The following is a 23114-nucleotide window of genomic DNA, read 5'->3' on the forward strand; positions in this document are numbered from 1 at the left end:
ACAAATTCTGCAAATCCAAAGGATCTTTTCCCTGTAGCAGGTAGATTAGCTGCCACCAGTATCCTCTGAAACCCCATGTGTCCTTCTGGATTTCATTCTAATGCCCAAGAGTGAAGAGAAAACATTGCTGCTCAAAATGTGTCTTTTTCAGTTTTCTCTAAATTGAGCCTCTGCAGTCCACAGTGAAAACTAAGTCTCAGTCACTTGCCCATCAAACCTGCAGGGTGAACCTGTGATTACTCAAAGGACTGACATTCAGCAACCATATTGGTCCTTTGTTTTGGCCCCAAAGAAATCCCAGTGTCTTGGGCATTCTTGAACTCATAACCATCCACTCACAAGAGCTGTGGTTCCAGGAAAAGGATATACAACACTGGGGTTATTAGAACAATGTGAATTTGATTAAATGCATGCTCCATTATATGTTTATGATCTTCCCCTCCAGTGACGCTTCACCTCCCAATCCCTTTGGGGTTCCTAAGGTGTAGACAATGATCACAGCGCTTCTTGCTTTGTGAGTGACCTTTGGGGAGGCCCCTAAAGATGAGGCAGGTTCCACAAGATTCAAGGGTTGGAATTGCCAGAGGCACAAAAGGGCAAGTGTTAGGCTCACTGTTCTTTTGACAAGTGAATGAGTCAATGGTGCCTTTGTAAAGGAACCCCCAAGAAGCCCCAGAAGAGGAACTTCTTCAGAGAGCTCTGGGGGTTGATGGACACACAGGGGTTTGGAAACCAATTTCCCCGGAGCAGACATGGGTATTCTGTTCTCTTTTCCGGGGTCTTGCTGATGCATCTCTTTCCTCTGGCTGTTTCTGAATCAATATCCTTTGTAATAATAAATCAATGATCTACTGAGTCAACCGTTTTTCGTGATCTGAGAAGCGCTCTAGCAAATGAATCAAACCCAAGGCTCTTGGGGCCCTGGGAACCTCTGATTTATAGGGCCAGCTGGTCTGAAGCACAGATTCCAGCCCAGGCTGGCAATATTGTCTGCTGGAGAGGGAGATCTCGGGAACTGAGCCCTGGAATCTGCAGCTATCTCGGGTTTGAAAGTGGCAGGGATGAGCTGGATACTTTCCAAGACCCTCTCTGTGTTGAGAAGTGCTTGTCTGAGTTGGAAGCTTCCAGGCAATCATTCACATGGTCTCAGGCACTGCACTCAGAGTCTCCACCTGGGCGGCAGGTAGGGCACTGATTTCCAGGAAGAAACACTCAGGCTCCCTGCAAACTGGCGGTTGCTTCATCCAAGGAATGTTTTTCTATGAGATGCTTCCTCAGCAGGTGCTGCGCCATTGACTAATCGCCAAGAGAATTGGTTCTACCCATTTACTTCCTGAAAGCATCACTCTTGGCTTGATGGTGTAATTCTCAAACCGCCTTCGACTGACGGAGAAGGAGGCGATTTTACTTGCAAAGCTGATTGCAAATTATTTTCTGATTGCAGATTTATTTTGTTTGTGACAAAATGTTTCCCCCCCTAATTGCTCCAATAATCTTGTAGAAACTTGTTGGTGAACACCTCATTGATGAAACCCACTGTAGTTTCTCCCTAATCCCTGTTTTCATTCTTTCATTTATTTTAAACATCTAGTCACAGGATCATTAATTCTCATCATCAATATTGTCTGAAAGCCTTGAGCAACTACCAGGACTATTTCTGCAAAGTGAGTGGTACAGACAATGACAGTAGGTACTCAGCCATCTGTTTCCCCTGGTTTGTTTTTCTTCTAGAGGAGGGCAGTAGGGGACAAAGAGAAAACTGTCTCAGTTTGATCCATGAGAAGTGATCTATGAAAAGGCAATAGAAATGACTTGCTTGTCAGTAGAAGAATATCCCTTCTCCATTTACCTTGGTCTAAAAGAAATAAATACTTGCCAAGGGATCAGAGAGCTCCTATAGGAGTGAGATGTTTTCCTTGCATGCTGCTAACCCTGGTTTGAACCCCAGCACTGAATACTGCCAAGGGTCACTCCTGAGCATGTATCTGAGCATAATTCCTGAATACCTCCAGGTGTGGCCTAAATCACCCCAAAGGAAAAAAATTCTTTTTTTATTGAAGATTCTTTATTATTGAAGAGCCACAGTTAAGCTTCTATTTAAACACAACCTAAATTCGTATGGCATGTTTTAAAGACAATTTGACTTAGTGTTAATAAGAGGAGAAATTAGATTGGAGAGATAGTACAGTGGGAAAGGAGCTTGCTTTTGCATGCGAGTGACCCATGTTCAATCCTCAGCACCCCCATGAAGACCCATGAACCCCACCAGAAGTAATCCTTGAGCACTGCCAGGTGTAGTCCAAAAAGAAAAACTTTTAAAAAGAACAAGGGAGGAATAGAAATGTAGACATGAACTACTACAACTCACTTGTTATTTAAGCAGAAGATCAAGGCATAGAATGCAATGATTGGAGATTAAGCCCTGGACAGAGTGATAAGAAAAACACCCTGTAACTCTCAGTCACTGGATTTGAACTTGTGAATTCAACATTCCCTCAGGACTTTTGGCATCTTAGATGGAAGGATGTTCAGACCCATGTTCATTGGCTCAGGGCTGGGGTTCAGGGACAGAGAAGATAGACTAAGAAGAGCCTTATTTTTTTTTTTTCATTTCTGCTGAAGGTCACAACACTATGTCTCTGCACCCAGAACCTCTCCTGGAGATATTTTTTCTGTAGAAGTGCCTTAACCAAGAATAGTCCATGCCATGCTGTCCATCATCTACTCAATGCCCAGCAAAAGGAATATGCTTGGTCAGGGAGGAGGGAGAAGTTGAGTCAATGAGTCTAATACCACTTGCTTGTCTAGGCTTTGGTCAGAGGTAGGCAAGCTTCAGAAAGAACTTTGCCTGGACATTAACTTCTCAGCTTAGCCAAAGCTCCTGTCAAGTTGACCTGAATTCATTGACTTCCTTGGCTATGTTTCAAGCTCAGCTACATTAACTCCTCCTTCCTGGTAGGCTCCATGCTTATGGCAAACCCTTTTTTGGGATCTGGCAGGGAATTGCCTATAATTACCCTTAATGTACTCCTGGAGCAAAGATATGCACGTTAAGAGCCAAAATAGAAGGTTAACTACAAACTGTGCAGTAATGCAATTACCTTCCAATTATCCCTTTCACCGCTTAGAGAATGAATAGGAGACATTAAGCCTGAGTCTGCAGTAGAATTTTTGGTTGTTAAGGTGGGGTGGAGGCAGGGAGGAGCAGAAGGAGGGAGGAAACAAGGAGGGCAGCTGTGTATGTGCTGGAGAAGGCCAGAATTCCTTCCCGGAATTCTTCCATCCATGTTGGATTGTTTTTCCATTCTGCTCACAGCAGAAGGTATACCAGCCCACTTCTAAACAATTGAGGTTCTTTGCCAAGCAATGGCCTCGCTCCAATCTCTGGAGAGAAAAGTGCATTAACCTCTGAGGCAAATTCTGCATCCACCAGTCCCTCCCTTGTGACTGTGGTGAAATGGGTACATATTTTCCCCAGTGGGGCTACAACACCAGGTAGGACCCTGGCAGCAATTAAGTCACATATCCTGCAAGCAGCCAATCACAATTCGATCTCTGGCACCACATGGTGTCCTGAGCTTTGTTTTTGGGTCATACCCAGCAGTGCTCAGGTGTTACTCCTGGCTCTGTGCTCAAAGGTCACTCCTGGCAGGCTCAGGGGACCATATGGGATGCCAAAATTAGAACTAGGGTCTGTCCTGTGTTGGCCATGTGCAAGGCAAAAGCCTTCCTGCTGTGCTATGGCTCCAGTCCAGGTGAAACTTTGTGAGCTTTGTGAAACACAGCCTTGGAAGCCCCCTGAGCACTGCCTGGGTGGCTGACTCAGGTGATCCCCAACCCTGCAGAGCCCTGAGCACCACCATGTCCACAGACCCTGACTTTGAACCACAGATGCAGGGGCCTCCAAGTTCTGTAGGAGGAAATAAACCTCCCTGAGCACCACTTGGAAATAAATAAAACCAGAATTCCTGAGGAAATAAAGGTGGGGAGACCTGAAATTCAACAAGGTAGCAGAAGTTCAGAGGAAGGAACTCAAGAGCTGTGAAGGATGGTGGGCTTCACAGGAGAAGTTCCCTGCACATAGCACTGCCATTTCTCCTTTCTAGAACATGTGTAATGGCTCAATGTGACAGGACGGCAGGGCTGGAGAGTGAGGCTGACTATGTGCCTGCTTCACCGCATCATGTCTCGGCACCACACACAAAAAGTTGGTCTCTGCCCAGCAGTTGGAAGATGCAACTTCAAGACATTCAAGACACATCTGTGCTTCCAGTTCCCACAGGCTCTTCCCTTATTCTTTCTCCTTGTTTTGCTGGGGTTGTTGTGGCAGTGCCCATGGGTCACCAATGGAGGTGATGCCTCAGTAGAATGTCACAAGGATGGCAATCAGGCATGTGGACTGGTGCCCAGGATCCAACTTGCAGCCTCATGCTCATAGGCGAGGGCTTTGAAATCAAGCCATGCCTAGACCCAACAGAGACAGTTTATCGCCTAAGTCACATCTCTATGATCATCCTGGATCAATGGTTATTGATTCCCATCTCCTAAATCCTTCACTTAGTAAGTAGCTTCCAAATTAGCCTTTCCCTCCAGAATGTTGGTCACACTATAATGCAGTGGTTCTCAAATAATGGGACGTGCCCCCGGGGTGGGGGGTGAGGCTCCATAAAGGGGGGTGCATTTGACCTTGGCAAACACTCATAACAAGCTGAGCCCCGTGTTTATGTCTCTGTATGTCTCTGGAGCTGAGAGTTGTTGTATCCTGCTTCAAACCCCAGTTTGAAAAGCTATGCATTGCAAAATGTGCTCATTGTAGCCATTAATCATCTCTCATTAAAAAAAAATCAACTCAAATCATTTTATATATTTTTGTTTTGCAAGTCAAAGTTTTTTAATAAAGATACTATTTACAGTCGCACGGGGAGCATAAGAAATGTTTTCTTCTTCCTAGGGGGGGCATGACAGAAAATAATAGAGAAGCACAGCTGTAATGGGAGTGATTCTTCTGCTGGGGTGGGGCATGTCTCTACACCTACTTTACCTAGCCCCAAACTCAGGAAGTGGGAACCTTACTCTCTAGTCTCAATGGGCATTTTGCACTTCCAACCATTAAGTCACCTTGTACTCTGCTCTCCCCAACATCCCTCCTGTCTCAGATGTTTCACACATTCTCATCAACACTAGGAATGGATGCACACTTCACAGTAAGACATTCTCACCTAACCAAACAAGGTCACAGTGCACCCTACCAACCTCTGACAGAAGATGCTGCTGAACTCCAGATTCTAGGCCCTATCAGTGTCCCCCACTAGAGGAACCCACATGGCCTATCCCTGATGGAGTCAGGATCAGAGCATCCAATCTCCTCCCCTCTATTCCTCCTTGCCTCCAATCACCAAGAACACCAAATCCTCTGGTCACTGCATCTGCCTTCTATCTAACTGGAGGGTGCCCTCCCCAAAATCCCAGCCTCTGCTCTACCTGAACCCAAAAACTGAGGTCTCAGCTCACTATGCCTCTCAGTATTTAGGAGACCCCTCTGTCCCTAGCAAGGTTCTGTGGAGATGGGGATGATTGAAATAGAAACTTCTAACTGGCGGTGGGTGCAGAAGGTCGCAGACTAGGGCGGGTGGAAAGCGGCCATTCTAGGGAACCTTGAGCTCCCGGAACAGGCCAGAGTGGATGCAGAAGGTCGCTGACTAGGGCGGGTGGAAAGCGGCCATTCTAAGGAACTTTGAGCTCCCAGAACAGGCCAGAGTGGGTGCAGGAAGTCACCGACTAGGGCAAGTGGAAAGCGGCCATTCTAGGGAACCTTGAGCTCCCAGAACAGGCCAGAGTGCAGGCAGTGGGTCGCAGACTAGGGCAAGTGAAAAGCGGCCATTCAAGGGAACAGGGACAGGCCAGAGAATGAACCTGCACTGTCTGGCTTGAAGGGAGTGGTGATTGGTCAGGCTGGACTGAGGACGAGGGAAGGTCCAAAACTCAGAGACAGCACCCAACATACTCACGTAGAGCCACATCCCAAGAAGAGACCCAGCCCCACATCACAGGTGGCAAAAGCGGGCTGAAACCTGAAGGCACTGCACTCCAAGCCAAGCCAATAAATGCAAAGAAAGATGGGTAAACCAAAAAAAGCATTAACAACAGGGGAGATGGAGAGAAATCAGAACAAGTTCCCAAGTCCACCAAAACACACAGACCTAAGAGAGGAAGACCTAAAAACAGCCATGAGAATAGAATTCCAAGCCATGCTATAAGAAATGAAAGACACACTGTCCAGAGACTACAATAAATCAATAGATGAACAAATGAACCAATTTAAATAAGAACTCCTACAAAATATGAAAGACTCCATACAAACAGAATTAAATGAAATACATAAAACTGTAGAAAGCCAGAAGAGCAGAATCGCACAGCTCGAGAATCATGTGGAACTCAAAGATAAACTGCAATCAAAAGACAACAAAGAAGCCAACAAAGAAATAGAAGGAAAAGCACTGGAAGTAAAAGTCCAGTATTTAATGAACAAAGACCAAAAAAAAAAAATCTAAGAATTGTAGGTATACCAGAAGGGGAGGAAATAGTGAAAGGGAAAGAACAATTAGTCAGGGAGATAATAGCAGAAAATTTTCCCACCCTCTGGAAAAACACATCTGAGCAAATCCAGGAGGTTAAAAGAGTCCCCAACAAAATAGAGCCTAACAAACCAACTCCAAGATACATAGTAATTCAAATAGTAAGAAACAAAGAGAAAGGTGACCTATTTAAAGCAATAAGGGAGAAAAAAACCCTCACATACAAAGGAAGGAACATTAGAATCAAACCAGATCTCCCATAGGAAATACTTCAAGCAAGAAAACAGTGGAATGACATATTTAAACAACTGAATGAAAGAAATTTTCAACCTAGAGTCCACTATCCAGCGAAACTCTCATTCATATGGGAGGGAAGACTAAAATCATTCTCAAACAAAAATGAACTTGCACTATTTGCACAAACAAAACCGACCCTAAATGACCTACTCAGAGACGAATTATACGATCCAAACCCCCAATTGTAACAACCACCCTAAATAACACAACTGCACAACTGCCCTCTCTGTCAATAACCTCATTAAATGTTAATGGACTAAACTCTCCCATTAAAAGACACATAATAGAGAACTGGATTAGAAAACATAAACCAGATTTTTGCTGCCTACAAGAAACACACCTACAAGTACAAGATAGGCACAGGCTTAGAATAAAAGAATGGAAATCAATTATCCAGGTCAATGGAAATTTAAAAAAAAGGCAGGGACGGCCATTCTTATATCAGACCAAATTGTATTCAACCTCAAAAAAGTGATCAGAGACAAAGAGGGTCACTACTTACTGATCAGGGGAACACTAGACCAAGAAGTGCTAACGCTGGTTAACATCTACACACTTAATGCAGAGCCAGCAAAATATGTACGGCAACTGCTTGAAAAACTGGAGAAACACATGAAGGGAAATGTGATAGTAGTGGGAGACCTTAGTACTCCACTATCACCACTGGACAGATCCACCAGACAGAAAACTAACATAGAAATAAGAACCCTAAATGAAAAATTAGAAGAACTAGGGCTCATAGACTTATACAGGGCCCTCCACCCCCAGAAAGCAGAATACACATTCTTCTCAAGTCCACATGGAACCTTCTCCAGAATTGACCATGCCTTAGGATACAAATCTAACCTGTATAAAATTACAAAGGTAAGGATCATTAGAAGCACCCTGTCAGATCACTATGCAATAGAAGTCAAAATTGACTGTAAAAAGAAACAATGGAGAAAATCTAACACCTGGAGATTAAACAACATGCTGCTCAAAAACAGCTGGATCAAAGAGATACTCAAGGAAGAAATAAAAAGACTCCTTGAGACAAACAACAATGAAGAAACAACATGTCAAAATTTGTGGGACACAGCAAAAGCAGTAATCAGGGGGAAACTCATAGCAATACAATTCTATGTCAGGAAAGAGGAAAACGACAAAATTAGCAGCTTAAAGGACCATCTTAAGGAGCTGGAACAACAGCAACAAAGAAACCCAAACACAACCAGAAGACATGAAATAATAAAAACCAGAGCAGAAATAAACAACATAGAAACTAAGAAAACAATACAGAAAATCAATGAGACCAGGAGTTGGTTTTTTGAAAGAATAAACAAGATAGACAAACCACTGGCAAGACTCACCAAAAAAAAGAGGGAAAACACCCAAATAAGCAGGATCACAAATGAAAGGGGAGAGATTACAACAGAACCCCAAGAAATCCAACACATCATGAGGACATATTATGAACAACTATACTCAGTTAGGCTAGAGAACCCAGAAGAAAGTGATAGATTCTTGGAAAAATACCAGCTTCCAAGACTAGAAAAGGAGGACTTAGAAAGCCTAAACAGGCCAATCACATCGAGGAAACTGAAACAGTAATTAAGAAACTCCCCAAGAACAAAAGTCCAGGCCCAGATAGTTTTACAGGTGAATTCTATCAAACATTCCAAGAAGAATTCCTTCCACTGATCCACAGGCTCTTCCAAACCATTGAAAAGACAGGAATCCTCCCCAATTCCTTTTATGAGGCCAATATCACTCTGATTCCCAAAGAGGGCAAAGATACCACCAAGGTGGGGCCGGGAAGGTGGCGCTAGAGGTAAGGTGTCTGCCTTGCAAGCGCTAGCATAGGACGGACCACAGTTTGATCCCCCGGCATCCCATATGGTTCCCCCAAGCCAGGGCCGATTTCTGAGCGCATAGCCAGGAGTAACCCCTGAGCATCAAACGGGTGTGGTCCAAAACCAAAAAAACAAAAAAAAACAAAAAAAAACAAAGATACCACCAAGAAAGAAAACTACAGACCAATCTCACTAATGAACATAGACGCAAAAATACTCAACAAAATCTTAGCGAACAGAATCCAGCACTACATCAAAAAGATTATACATCATGACCAAGTGGGTTTCATCCCAGGGATGCAAGGCTGGTTCAACATACGCAAATCAATCAACATCATACACCACATCAACAATAAAAAAGACAAAAACCATATGATCATATCAATCGATGCAGAGAAGGCATTTGACAAAATTCAACACCCATTCATGTTGAAAACACTAAGCAAAATAGGTCTGGAAGAAACCTTTCTCAAGATAGTTACAGCTATCTATGAAAAGCCCACAGCTAACATTATCCTTAATGGTGAAAAACTGAAAGCATTCCCACTAAGGGCAGGAACTAGGCAAGGATGTCCACTCTCTCCACTCTTATTCAACATAGTCTTAGAAGTCCTAGCAATAGCAATCAGACAAGAGAAGGGAATCAAAGGAATTCAAATAGGGAAAGAGGAATTAAAACTATCTTTTTTTGCAAATGACATGATGATATACATGGAAAACCCTAAAGAGTCCACAGTAAAACTCCTAGAAACAATAAACCAATACAGCAAAGTGGCTGGTTACAAAGTCAGTACACAAAAAGAAGTAGCATTTCTCTATACAAATAACGAAGTAGAAGAGAGAGATTAAGAATACAACTTCATTTAAAATAGTATCAAAAAACATCAAGTACCTAGGAATCAACCTTACCAGGGAAGTGAAGGACTTATACCTGGCAAACTTCAAACACTTCAGAAAGAAATTGAAGAGGATCTTGGGAAATGGAAGAACATCCCATGCTCATGGGTAGGTAGAATCAACATAGTCAAAATGACCATCCTACCCAAATTCCTATATAGATTTAATGCAATCCCCATCCAAATTCAGACATCATTCTTTAAAGACTTAGAACAATCAATCATAAAATTTATCTGGAACCACAAAAGACCCAGGATAGCCAAACACATACTAAAAAACAGGAAGCTGGGTGGCATCTCCTTACCTAACCTGAAGCTATACTATAAAGCCATAGTGATCAAAACAGCATGGTACTTGTACAAAGACAGAGCCTCAGATCAGTGGGTTAGAACAGAATTTCCAGACATAAGCCCCCAGATATACAGTCAACAGATATTTGACAAAAGAGCCAAGAACTTGAAATGGGACAAAGAAAGTCTTTTCAACAAATGGTGTTGGTACAACTGGAAAACCACATGCAAGAAATTCAAAATTGACCCATACCTCACTCCTTATACAAAAATCAACTCAAAATGGATCAAAGACCTCGAAATTAGACCCAAATCTATAAAGTTTATAGAGAAGAAAATAGGTAGAACACTAGAAGACCTACATATCAAAAAGGTCTTCGAGGATGGAGCACCAATGGCAAGAACTGTAGTGTCAAACATAAACAAATGGGACTACATCAAACTAAAAAGCTTCTGCATGGCAAAAGAAACCCTACTTAACACAAGAAGACAATTAACTGACTAAGAAAAAATCTTTTCACCCATCATATCAGATAAGGGGCTGATATCCAGAATATACAAAACACTCAGAAAGCTGAGTCCCCCCAAATCAAATAAAGCCATAAAAAAATGGGAAGATGAAATGAATAGACTCTTCTCTGAGGAATACCGAAAGATGGCCAACAAACACATGAAAACATGCTCACCTTCACTCATCATCAGGGAGATCCAAATAACGACAACAACCTTACACCAGTGAGGATGGCTCACATCAAAAACAATAAGAACAATCTATGTTGGCGGGGATGCGGCATGAAAGGCACTCTCATCCACTGCTAGTGGAAATTCCCCCTAGTCCAACACCTATGGAGAACAGTCTGGAGAGTGCTCAAAGAACTCAGAATTGAGCTACCATTTGACCCAGCAATTGCTCTCCTAGGTATCTACCCCCAAGTAGGAAGGACATTCATTCCAAAGTATGTGTGCACCCCACTATTTATTGCAGCACTCAGTATAATAGCCAAGTCTTGGAACCAACCTCAATGTCCAACAACAGATGAATGGATCATTAAGATGTGGTATCTATACACAATGGAATACTACATGGCAGTCAGAAATGATACAATCACAGACTTTGCAGCAACGTGGATGGACCTAGAACATATTATGTTAAATGAAGTAAGCCAGAAGATGAAAGATAAACACAGAATGATAGCACTATTCTGAAGCACCTAGAACATACACCTTATATACAACTTATACTCAACAATCAAATAACGGGGTTTAACAGGGTAGAAACCCCAAACACTGTAACAGTCAACATATACCGGAGAGCAGTGCCCAAAACACATAAAAGAGGAACAACACAAACTCTTGACTACACACTATACCACAAAAAAAAAAAAAAAAAAAAAACCAGCAACAGCAGAAACAGCAGCATAGAAAGACCAGGTAAGTAATCAGCCTTCTACTACAAAGGCCCATAATAAGCCTTTAGGGATCTTATACAGGATTATAGGCAAAGGATACCATGGGAAACCACTGACTCCAATGGAAGCATGCCATAAACATATGTTTTAATGCCTTAATCTTTCTATACTTAAAATAACCTCTCAGCTTTTCTGTCTACAGGCATTCTTGGATACAAAGGGTGGACAAACTAAGATTGCATCTCGGGGCTCAATCACACGAGATACCATACCCAGCTTGCACTACGAGAATGTCCCGATAAAACTCTTTTACATTCCCTTTATCCCTAGGTAATACCTTCATTTAGGACTTGAAGCACGTGACCACTATTTATCGCAGCACTCAGTATAATAGCCAAGTCTTGGAACCAACCTCAATGTCCAACAACAGATAAATGGATCATTAAGATGTGGTATCTATACACAACCAAATGACCGAAACAGCAACTGTGGCCTATAGACTTATACTACAGGCCCTACTCATCAAACACACTCAAACAAACTAGCATTCCCTCGCTCTTTTCTCTACTCTTCTCACTACTGTTTTTTTTCTTTTTTCTTTTTTTTCTTTTTTTCTCCTTTTCTTTTTAATTTATTTTCTCTTTTCTTTCCTGCCCCTTTCATATACTTTCCCCTTTGACCCCTTTGAAAATTCGACTATCCCTTCACCCCACAATCCCGTCCAGATTCCCCACACTAAAACTCTTCACCCTCAGTTCCTATTCCAGTAAGCATCAAGAATGGCCTCCTTCCCCAGTGAAGTATCCAGCACCCAAGCGAAGGGACAACCAGTCAAACCCATACCTCGCCCCCTACAAGAAAAGGCAACCAACTCCCCTGCTGACTCATGCTGCGTGGTCCTCCTTACCAACCCTTCCTAATGTGGACTGTTACTTGAAACCAGACTTAGCTCTACAAGTATTCCCCAATGCATGAACTCTTCCCAAGTCCTCCCTACCACAAATATTTTGGCAATCTCAAGAAGGTCAGGTTGGGAGATGGAAAGGTGCCTGCGGAACCCATACACCACAATAAAATCTCAAAAGACAATGGGAAAACCTATACTACCATCATAAGTATAAGACCTATATTACACTACCTCTTTACCTGATTTTCCCCAAATGCATCACCTTGTTCCTTTAATTAATTTTTTACTTCATTTCTTAAAAATCTTTTTTCTTGTCATATATATACGTGAGCACATATTTTTTTTATTTCTTTTTTTTCTTTTTTGGGTGTGTGACATGTTTTTGTTTTCTTCTCTCTCCACCCTCAAACGCACCGGCAATATAATGTAGCACCATTTCTCTCTGCAAAGGCACACTAAAATAAGGGGAAATCTTACGTATAAAAAGAGCTCTTATTTATTAGGGATAAGAACTCATACTTGTTTACAATACAGAGGTATCTCCCACCTTGAAAATATGTCACGTGGACCCAACTTATGCCCCAGGTGATTAGCCACCAACCATCCAGCCTTGAACCCTAGACCACAGACATAGAAATGACACACTTCTTCACAACAGCCACAGGAAACAAATCTCAACCAGGACATCCTTAACAGTGCTCAGACACCAACAAGTGCCAGCCCTAATATGATACCCTGACAACGAGGAAAATGGGAACAACTTGACCTAAGAGCAAGTTATCCTACCTCACCAGCTAACAATAAGGCAAAATCAAAAGACTTGTCACCCTTTGGTCTGTCCAAATGCCAAGATCGCGATTTACAGATGACTGGCTGACAGAACCATGACCAGACTGTATGTATCCTGGGACCAATAAAAAAGCTCTAGTCTAGGATGTGAGCTACAACCTGCATAACAACTATGATCCCTAGTTCCAGAGGTCTGTCTGAGACTATTGCAACAGAAGGGGACCTCTGGAAACATAACAGAAGACGCTATCCCAGGCCCATCCTAGGATCAGCACAAAGACCAGGACCACCAACCACAGAAGATGGATTAAAATGACACTGAGGGAACAGAACTTCTAGACCCACAAAGAAAGACATAATCATAAGTTCAACTCCTTGACTCGTGCAGATACCGAGACCTCTAGATACAGAGGTCTGATGTTATCACCCAGGACGGAGCAGAAGTCTTCCATACACCACAAAAGCACCCAGGGGAGAGTAAATGAACCTGAAAGGAGTCTATAGTTAATCCCATGACAATATACTTCAAGGGTGGAGAAACCCTGTATCTCTTAGGCAAAGGAAATTCCTTTTCGAATGACCCCAATATTTACTGTGCATCTGCAGAAGGGGAAAAAAAACACAAAACAATTTTTATTATTATTTACTTATCTATTATTTTGTTGATTGCATTGTTGTGGTTTGGCTGTTAAAGTGGATGTCTCCATTTTTATTTATTTATTTTCTTCTTTTCTTTTCTTATGTACTCTGCCACATTTTTTTATCTCAATACCATGGCTTTTATATGGTGCTTACCCTTTTGTTTTGTTTTGTTTTGTTTTGTTTTGTTTTGTTTTGTTTGTGGATCACTGGATATTTTATTTGACAGTTCTTTATGTACTGTTGTGGCATTTCACCTTCTTTTTCCCCTTCGTCTCTCAAACCTAGGATGAGAGCCTAGAGTCTAGAAGGTCTCCACCCATTTCCAGAGTATCTCATTCTTTTTTTCTTTTTTTCCTCCAGGTTATTACTTTTCTCTTCTTCAAACAAAACCACATAACTTGAACTATCTAGTCCTGCCTCCCAATTGGGGCGGGGGAATAAGGGAGGTAGCAAGACCAAATAGGTGTAAGACCACTAAATAGTAAGCTAGGCACAGAGGGGACCACTTATTCTAGCAGCCCCGGGGATAAGGGAAGAGGTTATGGGAAGAAGGACGGGAACGGAGGTGAAGGGAGGACAATTCGGTGATGGGAATTCCCCTGATTTTATGTTAATATGTACCTAAAATATTATTGTCAATGATATGTAAGCCACTATGATTAAAATAAAAATTATATTTAATTAAAAAAAAGAAACTTCTAACTGGAAACTGTCAACAGAATAGGGTCACCCCATGGAATTGGGGGAAAGGGTCCATGGCCTTCTCAGATGGGCTCGGAGTCAGGCATCCACACAAGGCAGGGCCAGGCAACCTCGTGAATAAGTCAAGGATTCAGATAGTCTCTGGAGAAGGCTCTGGGAGGCACCAGAAAGGGATGAAGCTGAGCTCTACCCCAACATGCAGGGAAGTAGAGGCAGACAGTCCACCAGCAGGGTGAGGAGATGCTAGTGGACTCCCATCGAATCCACGGGGTGCCAGGGCTGCACTGCCACCCAGCCCCCACTCTGGCCCCCACCAGGCCAGTTAGGAGCCTGCTGGCCACATCTGTGTCATGTAATTCATCCCTCGGTGCCTATCGATAATCCAATTGCCAGCCCAGCAGACAGCTTGCATTTTAATAGTTCGCATGAGATGCGGCATTATTGATCCTCCCCCACTAAATAAAAAACTCATTTGTCAGGGGAGCCCAGAACGGCTTTTAACGGACACGGCCAACACCTGCTACCAGTTAGGGAAGAAAAATCACCGGCCACCGCCAGGACATTTGGCGGCAGCCAGGACAATCTCGCTGGTAAGAATCGTTATGGAACTCCATGAAAGCAGGGAGCCTGTCCTGCAACCCGAGGACGGACTCTCTGAGCAAGGGCAGGAAAACCTGGCTTGATGGTGCTCAGCATTTGCTTCCCACCCACCCCTACAAGGTCCTTCCAGCAGTCCTGGGAACATGCGTGGAGTTTTGAACCAGGAGCCAGGGGGGTAACCAGGTCCCATGCAACAACCACAGGGACCTGGGAACACTAGTGGCTAGTGCAGCAAATATGCACCCCTAAGCAAACAAGCTGGACTCTCTCCACCAGCTGTCAAAATGGGGTTTTGTGCTTAGTCTACACATCGCTTGGTAAGTAAACCATGTCCCCCAACTCACAACAGTGAGGGGGCAGAAGAAGTGAGTCAACGCTGAAACAAAGGGCTGGAGCACAGACTTTGTATATAGGGGTCCCAGTGTGATCTCAGGTTTAGCACTGCATGGTTACCCCCATGATCTTCTGGGTGAAGGAGCCCCCCTAAAAAGAAGTGAGCGTGAAAGGGCACCAGGCTGAGGAGGTGGAATCATTCCACCAACTTTTCTGAGTTGCTTTTCCAAGCATCGAAAAAGGAATCTTCGCTGATGGAGAGAAACCTTGAAAAGGGGATTCCATTCGAATGAAACCCAGGGAAGAATTAAGGGGACCCAACCTTCTGTGTTTGGGGCACTTATAGAGGATATCAGGACACAGACACACAAGAAAAGACAATGAGGACACTGGAGGAGATAGAACCTCCTTATCTGCCCACCTCTGGCCTTGAGCTTCCAACGTCTCCTAAGTTTCCAAAGTCTCTGGCACCCCCCCAGCTATGTCCCCTCCCTGCAGCTACACCAGGAGTCTCTTCAGCCCCTGAGTCGTTTCTAATAGTGTTGTTGGGATTTGATTAACAATAGAGTCCATCAGTGACCTTGTTTAAACAGTATGAGATGGACTGGAGACTAATGCAGTGATTGTTTAGCTTTACATTTGGCCTACTCAGGTTTGATCTCCAGCACCACAATAGGGTCTTCCTAGGCTTATCAGGAGTGATCCCATAGCACAGATACAGGAGTAAGTGCTAAGCACTGTCCAGAAACTAAATAAATGAATAAATTGTGCACTCTAATTGCTTTTGTGGGTATACCCTTAAACCTGCCTCACGTCCCACAGGATGAATAGTTCCCAACCTTAATGTTCTCTGCTCATTAACTCTCCCTCCTGACCCATCCCAGCTACCACCTTCTCCCCTATTGGCTAGTCTTCATCCTCTCGATTTTTTTCCAAATCCTTTTCTATGACTGGGCAGCTCATAGTATGGAAAGTTCACGGTTCTTTAGTCATTTCGTGATACATACTTGGGCTGTTTCTAGTTTTTTGTTAAGTATAAAGAAAACCACTGTGAATGTTCCTGAGCACCTCACTGCGTCCTTTCTGCCCCAGTAAATATTTAGGATATTTTGCTGACTGAATCATGCCACATGTATCTAACTGGGAAAGAAACTGACAAACAACTTCTCCCACTGGCTAAATCTCTGACATTCCCACTAGCCAGGGCTAACAATTCTAGGACCCCTGACTCTTCCTGAGTTCTCATTGCAATCCATGCTGGATTACTTTTGCTTTCTAAGTGTGTGGGGACGAGGTCTGAATGAAATGGATGCCTTTGGATTTTAGCTTGCATTTCCTTCCTGATGGAAATACTGAGAATTCATGCTTGTTAGATCATTCATGTGTCATTGCAGTAGTCAGTGTCTGTTCTAGACCCAAGTCCATCTATTTTCTCCCATCTATGACTTGGCTTTTCAGTTCTTTGTCAAAACATTCTCTAAAACATGTCTGATGTTTTTGAAAGAGAAGGAATTTTTTTATTTTGATGAAATTCAATGTAATCTTTTTTTTTTTTTTTTTTTTTTTTTTTTTTTTTGGTTTTTGGGTCACACCCAGCGCGGCTCAGAGGTTACTCTTGGCTGTCTGCCCAGAAATAGCTCCTGGCAGGCATGGGGGCCTATATGGGACACCAGGACTCGAACCAACCACCTTTGGTCCTGGATCAGCTGCTTGCAAGGCAAACGCCACTGTGCTATCTCTCCAAGTCCTCAATGTAATATTTTTCTCTGATAAAAATAAATACTCATGATGTATGATCCAAAGGAACTCTTTGCAGAACCCAAGATCAAGTTTGGCCCAGGTCATTTTCCCCTGCCCTCATTAGCTTACAAGCCTGTAAGATTCATTCCCAAAGGCAGGCAAAAATACTAATATCAGTGTTCCAGCCCTGAGTGCTTTTCTTCACCCAGAGTGAAGAATAGTGCTTTTCTGCAGAAAAATAGTGTTTTCTTTTCACCCAGAGTACACAGATCATCAGAATAGGCATCACATAAGACTGAGTCCAGGAATTCCCAGTCCATGGTTTTGATAAAATATCTTCTCTCCTTTCTACAATACCGAGTCCACTGAATGGGGCCATCTTGCCTACTCTGAAACTATTCTCACCTGGTCAGGGGTGCTGTCTTCTTGTTTGGGGAGCATTTATAAAGCACTAGTTTATGCATGAAATCAGAGTTGTTAAAGATGTATCTGAGTGGCTTAACATGTATATAATTAATATAAATAATACTAAGAAAAAGAAAAAACAGGGCCAGAGCAGTGGCGCAGGGCATAAGGCATCTGCCTTGTGTGCACTAACCTAGGATAGACCGAAGTTCAATCCCCCAGAGTCCCATATGGTCCCCCCAAGCCAGGTGTGATTTCTGAGGGCAGAGACAAGAGTAACCCTCAAGCGGCACCAGGTGTGCCCCCCCCCACCAAAGAAAAGAAAAAACATTGTAGTCATGTTGATCCTCTATCAGGTACTGTTAGGAAATTTTTGTTTTGATTTGAGGCTACATCTGGAAATGCTTAAGGGTTACTTCTGGTTCTGCACTCAGAGATCTCTCCTGATGTTCTTGGGAGACCATATGGGATAGCAGGGATTAAACCCAGGCTGACTGTGTGCAAGGCAAATGCCCTACTTTCTGTACTATCACTCTGGCCCCAGTATTGGAAAATTTACATCATTCATCCCTCAGGAGTCCCTATTCTTTTATTCTCTCTTACAATCTTTCAAATCTTGGGTCCAATTGGAATTTATCCCAAGAGAAACACAAGGATGGATCCAACTTGTGTTATCCAGATGGTTACCTAATTATCCCAACCCAATTATGGATCCATTCAATGTTTTCTCCATTGATTTGAAACCCCTCCTTTAGTACCGTGGTGTGGCGAGTGGTAGTAAGGACTGAACACAGAACCTCCCATTAATGAGTCCTGGTCTTAACCCCTGACCCACATCTCCAGCTCTTCTTTTATCATGCCCTAAACTTGCATGCATTTGGATAGAGTATTTGGAAGTTTGTCACTTTCTCTTCTGTTCCAGGGAGCTTCTTGACTACCCATATGGAGCATCTTACTATTTTGACTACCAAGCCTTTAAAATATGTTTTAATATCCGCCTCCTCTCCTTCTTCGCAGAAGCTTTCCAGATAACCAACATTTAAAAATTCTTGGAATTTTAGAACCATCATATCTACCTCCAGATTGGCAGTCACTTAAAATGACTAGATGTCCATTCTCTGTGCCAGCCTCACTATGAAGCTTCGTCATGGAAGGAGCCCAGAACCTGATTTTTAACCAGTGTTCCAGCGGTAGAACCACAAGTGCAGAAAACTGATGCTCCAACAGCCAAGTGGTCTTTCAATGACCAGGTGACAACCTGACTGGTAGGGCCAAGTGGTGCCTGTTCACTACAGGAATACAGTACCCTGAAAATTTCCCCAAGCCTGGCAGAGGGTATCTTGCAGCCATAGAAGAAAGGATGGATACAGGAAGAGCTGCCATTTTCCTAAAAAGAAGTGGGCAGGATTGGTCCCATGCAGACAGAATAGGAGACTCTTTTGGGGGGCCAGCAGATAGGAGGAGTTTAAACAACCTCAAGACAGGTCTATCAGTGAGGCCTTGATGACTGCAATTTGGTGAGGGAATAAGACAGGCCCAGGAGCCCTAGAACAGCCAGCAAAGTTGCTGTTCTCCCTCTCTCACTCACTTTCTCTCTCCTTTTCCCTCTCTCTCTCTCACTCTGTCCTCCCTCTCTCTCTCCTCCTCTCTCTATGCCTCACATTTCTGCCTCTTCTATAAAGAAAATTAAATTGCTGTACAACTTCCAAAATATGCAAAAGCAATGCAGCATCTGAGAGTTATTCCTCCCCACTCCTTTACCCACTGAAATAGTTGATCCTGTAAAAGTAGATTTTCTGAGGAAGGTGCTGCCTGAGCACAGGAAACCCAGACATCACAGAAGGGCTGGGGTGAATTAGCCAGGGTGCCACTGGACCATTCTGTCCCAGGACACAGTGGTCTGTCCTCTTATCCATTTAAGCAGCTGCACAGCAGACAGGCGCTTGGCATGAGTCACCACATCACATGCTATGCAGCTGCATCAAAACCATCCAGAAATCTGAGTCATTCTGGCAGAGGCCCAGTGCAGGCCATGCAGATGTAGCCAAGTGCAGGTCTTCATGGGGATGAGAAAAGGGGAGGTAGGGGATAGCCATCATCAGGAGACACATGGTCATGGTGTACCCCACGGTTGGTCACTGTCCCCAGAAGTCTTCAGAGCCTCCTCCATGAAAGAACGAGCTCTGATCATGTCTGCTAAACTTTTTCTGTCAACTGTCACCAGCCCACTGTTAATATGACACAGTGACCAGGGACCACTATCCTGCTTGTTCCCTCCCAAGTGGCTCATTAGCCATTCAGGGCTGCAAAAAGCAGATTTTTCTAGTCAGAGGAACTGGAGCCCACATGGATAATAGCAAACCTATGGCTCACTAGAGTTGGGTATGATCCACAAAATTATTTGCTGGCCAGGAGCTGCAGGGTTCTTCACATATGGGCATAGAGCAGGGGTCTCAAACTCGCGGCCCGTGGGCTGTTTGCAGCCCTCCGTACATTTTGTGGCCCACGGCCGGCCTTCAAATATGGCAGTATTTGTAATTATTTGCTTACCAAATAATCGCAATAAAAATCGCATTAGTAAGAAAAGAATCGCATTAAACATTCGCATACCCCGAGCAGTTTCCTTCGGGGTATGCAAATGTTTAACGCGATTTTTTGCGATTTTTTTTCTTACTAATGCGATTTTTTATTACGAATATTCGGTAAGCGGAATCCCTTATGCCGCCCTGCCTCACCCTGACTTTGCCTCCTGTGGCCCCCAGGTAAATTGAGTTTGAGACCCCTGGCATAGAGTATATGGAAGTTTCTTTAAAGATCCTAGGTTCAGGGGCCAGCGAGGTGGCGCTAGAGGTAAGGTGTCTGCCTTGCAAGCGCTAGCCAAGGAAGGACTGTGGTTCAATCCCCTGGTGTCCCATATGGTCCCCCCAAGCCAGGGGCAATTTCTGAGCACTTAGCTAGGAGTAACCCCTGAGCATCAAACGGGTGTGGCCCAAAAAACCAAAAAAAAAAAAAATCCTAGATTCAAAGAGCTGGAACATATGCCTAGTAGACATAAGGTACCACCTCAATCCTTGATCCCTCAGCATCTGGTAACACCCAAACACCATTTGGAAGTCTCAAAAAAATGCAGATTCTCTGATGCCATTAAGAACAAGTGAATTAGAAGCTCAAAAGACTTAGCAGTGCAATTTTCCAGTTCCAGGTCACCTTGAGGGATGCAAGCTTGAGAGCCAGAGGTCAGCCAATGGTTGGTCAGAGCCTGTCCTTGGCCTTCTTTGAGACTGCAGGAAGACCTTTATTCCCTGAGGCTGAATGTGGGGAGGATGCAACCAATACCCCCCTCTATGGGCTGGGTGAGACCCCCTGTGTCAGCCACACTGCTCTCTACACAATCATGCCCTCTTGCAGCCAGCAGCCCTGCCGCAGATGAAGAGAACATGGCTATTCAAGTTGACAAGGGCAGAGCAGGGGGATGCTGCTCTCTGGCCAGTCCAGCAGAACCTGCGGTGCCTTTCTGGAACCGACCTGCAGACACAGACCAGACTAATCCTACATGAAAGTCAGACCAGCAGTGATTTCCTCAACACATAATCCAAGCTAGCCTCAGCTTCCTGCCCACCCAGCATATGAGGCAGTTGAGCAATGTCTGGGAGAGGAAAGAATCACCCACCAACTTTCCATCTGTGTGTTTGCAGCCAGAGAACATGCACTGAAAAGGACCAGAGGCTGGAAAGGAGATGCACATGGTGCTTCCCAGCACATCTAGACACAATAAGGCTGAGCCTTGGCTCAGAGTGCACAGAGGACCAGCTGTCACTATCCCCATGGCACAGCAAAGTAGCAGCCACAGCAAAATCAGAGATGGTGCAAAGTCAGGTAAGGCCACATCTGTTGATTTCTAAGTGAATGGGAGAGGGAGGCAGGGTTAGAGATAACAGTTTTTCATCAACAACCTTTGGTTGCCTTTTTCTAGTCTTGCAGTAACAATCCAACAAAAGCAGAGAAGGAAGACTGAAGTGAGGCCCTGATAAATGGGGTAAATATAGGGCAGGTAGACCAGATGACCAGCACAGATTTCTAAGTAAATAAGACTTGAGTTTATCTAGGTGATGAGTACACAGCCCTAATTTATTATGTACACCCAGTACCGAGATGAGCCCTGGCATAGAAGGACTCCCACCTCTTTTATTAAGTCATTTAAAATATAATTACATTCCTCTGGTAATGAGAAAAGAAAGGGCTGCCCCTCCATGCGATTCTAGACTCTTGACAATGATGAAACATTCAACCTGGGAGCAATTATTTCACGAGTCAGCACTTTGCATGCCTGGCTGGATCAGTTCTGTAATCTGAAGCCCAGGAACACGGAGTTTGGGAACGGAACAGTCCTTCAAGACCAGTGACATTCAATAGCTTGGTTTTCACAGACGAAAACATAAAGGCCCAGGGACGCCTCATTATTTTCATAAGGTCCCTAGGAAAGGAAACTGACCCCGGTCAGGATCGTAGCAGACATCAGGGCTGCTAAAATCACCCAGACCTCACTGCCAGGCTGCCAATTAATCTGATGCAACCATCTCTCTCTGGAAAGCAAATACAGGCTTGTCAGATCCATGTCCAAAACACATGTTACCAAGCGATGTTGTTTTTTTTTTCTCAAGGATTTCTACAACATCCCAAGGATGAATTCCTATCTCTATCGAACCATGTAATGTTTTGAGTTTTACAAAGCATGTTGATAACATTTCATTTGAGAATACAGAGAACACTAGGCTTGCATGCAGTCAACTCCAATTCAATCCCCAGCACCAGAGATGATCCGTTGAGTGTCACCTGGGATCACCCCTGGGCACAGAGCCAGGTATAGCCCCTGGCTGGTGAGACCCAAAATTAAAAATTAAAAAAAAAAAGAAGCATTTAAATATTGAGCTGGAGAGATAGCACAGCAGTAAGGCGTTTGCCTTGCATGCAGTTGATTCAGGACAGATGGTGGTTCCTATCCCAACATCCCATGTGGTCCCCCATGCCTGCCAGGAGCAATTCCTGAGCACAGAGCCAGGAGCAATTCCTGAGTGCCACCAGGTATGACCCAAAAAACAAAAAACAACAAACCAAAAAAAAAAAAAAAAAAAAAAAAAACACCACACACACAAAACAAAAAAGAAACATTTAATTCTTACAAAATCTTAGCTTCTCAGAGTCTATAACAAAAAGAATAACATTTTATACCACATATATTTGTCTTAATTTTTTAATAAAGTGTTTTCCCTTTGTCTCTATTTATATTCTTTTTTTTTCTTTTTTTTTTTCATGCCAGAAGGGTCATGTGCTGACGTCGTAACAAGGTTGGAAGGGAGGCACATATCACACAGGCGAGTGAAAACCCGATCATCATGCTTATGAACTGGAAAAGGATCCCTCTATTTATATTCTTACAACTTTTGGTTCATGTTGAAATTCAGTCACAGAACCATGACAAAGAAAGCCATTCAGAAATCTTAGCTCACGCACACATAGTATCTTCATTGAAGGGGCTGTATAAATATTAGCTACTGATAATTTAAGCCACTGGAGTATTTTTCCTTCATTTTGTATAAATAAACCCTTTAATTGAACCACCATGAGATACACAGTTATAAAATTGTTCATAATTGAGTTTCAGCCATTCAGCCATACACATTCCCACCACCAATCCA

At 43.5% G+C, this 23114-nt stretch overlaps 1 non-coding gene across 1 annotated transcript; it reads right to left on the reverse strand.

The window, feature by feature from the left end:
- Positions 1–22729: 22729 nt before the first annotated feature.
- LOC126031449 (small nucleolar RNA U13) lies at positions 22730–22834 on the reverse strand. Its single transcript, XR_007503323.1, has one exon. It is a non-coding gene; the product is annotated as a small nucleolar RNA U13 (small nucleolar RNA).
- Between the last annotated feature and the right edge of the window lie 280 nt (positions 22835–23114).

Source organism: Suncus etruscus, chromosome 15, assembly GCF_024139225.1.
Source record: "Suncus etruscus isolate mSunEtr1 chromosome 15, mSunEtr1.pri.cur, whole genome shotgun sequence".
In the NCBI taxonomy this organism is placed as follows: Eukaryota; Metazoa; Chordata; class Mammalia; order Eulipotyphla; family Soricidae; genus Suncus; species Suncus etruscus.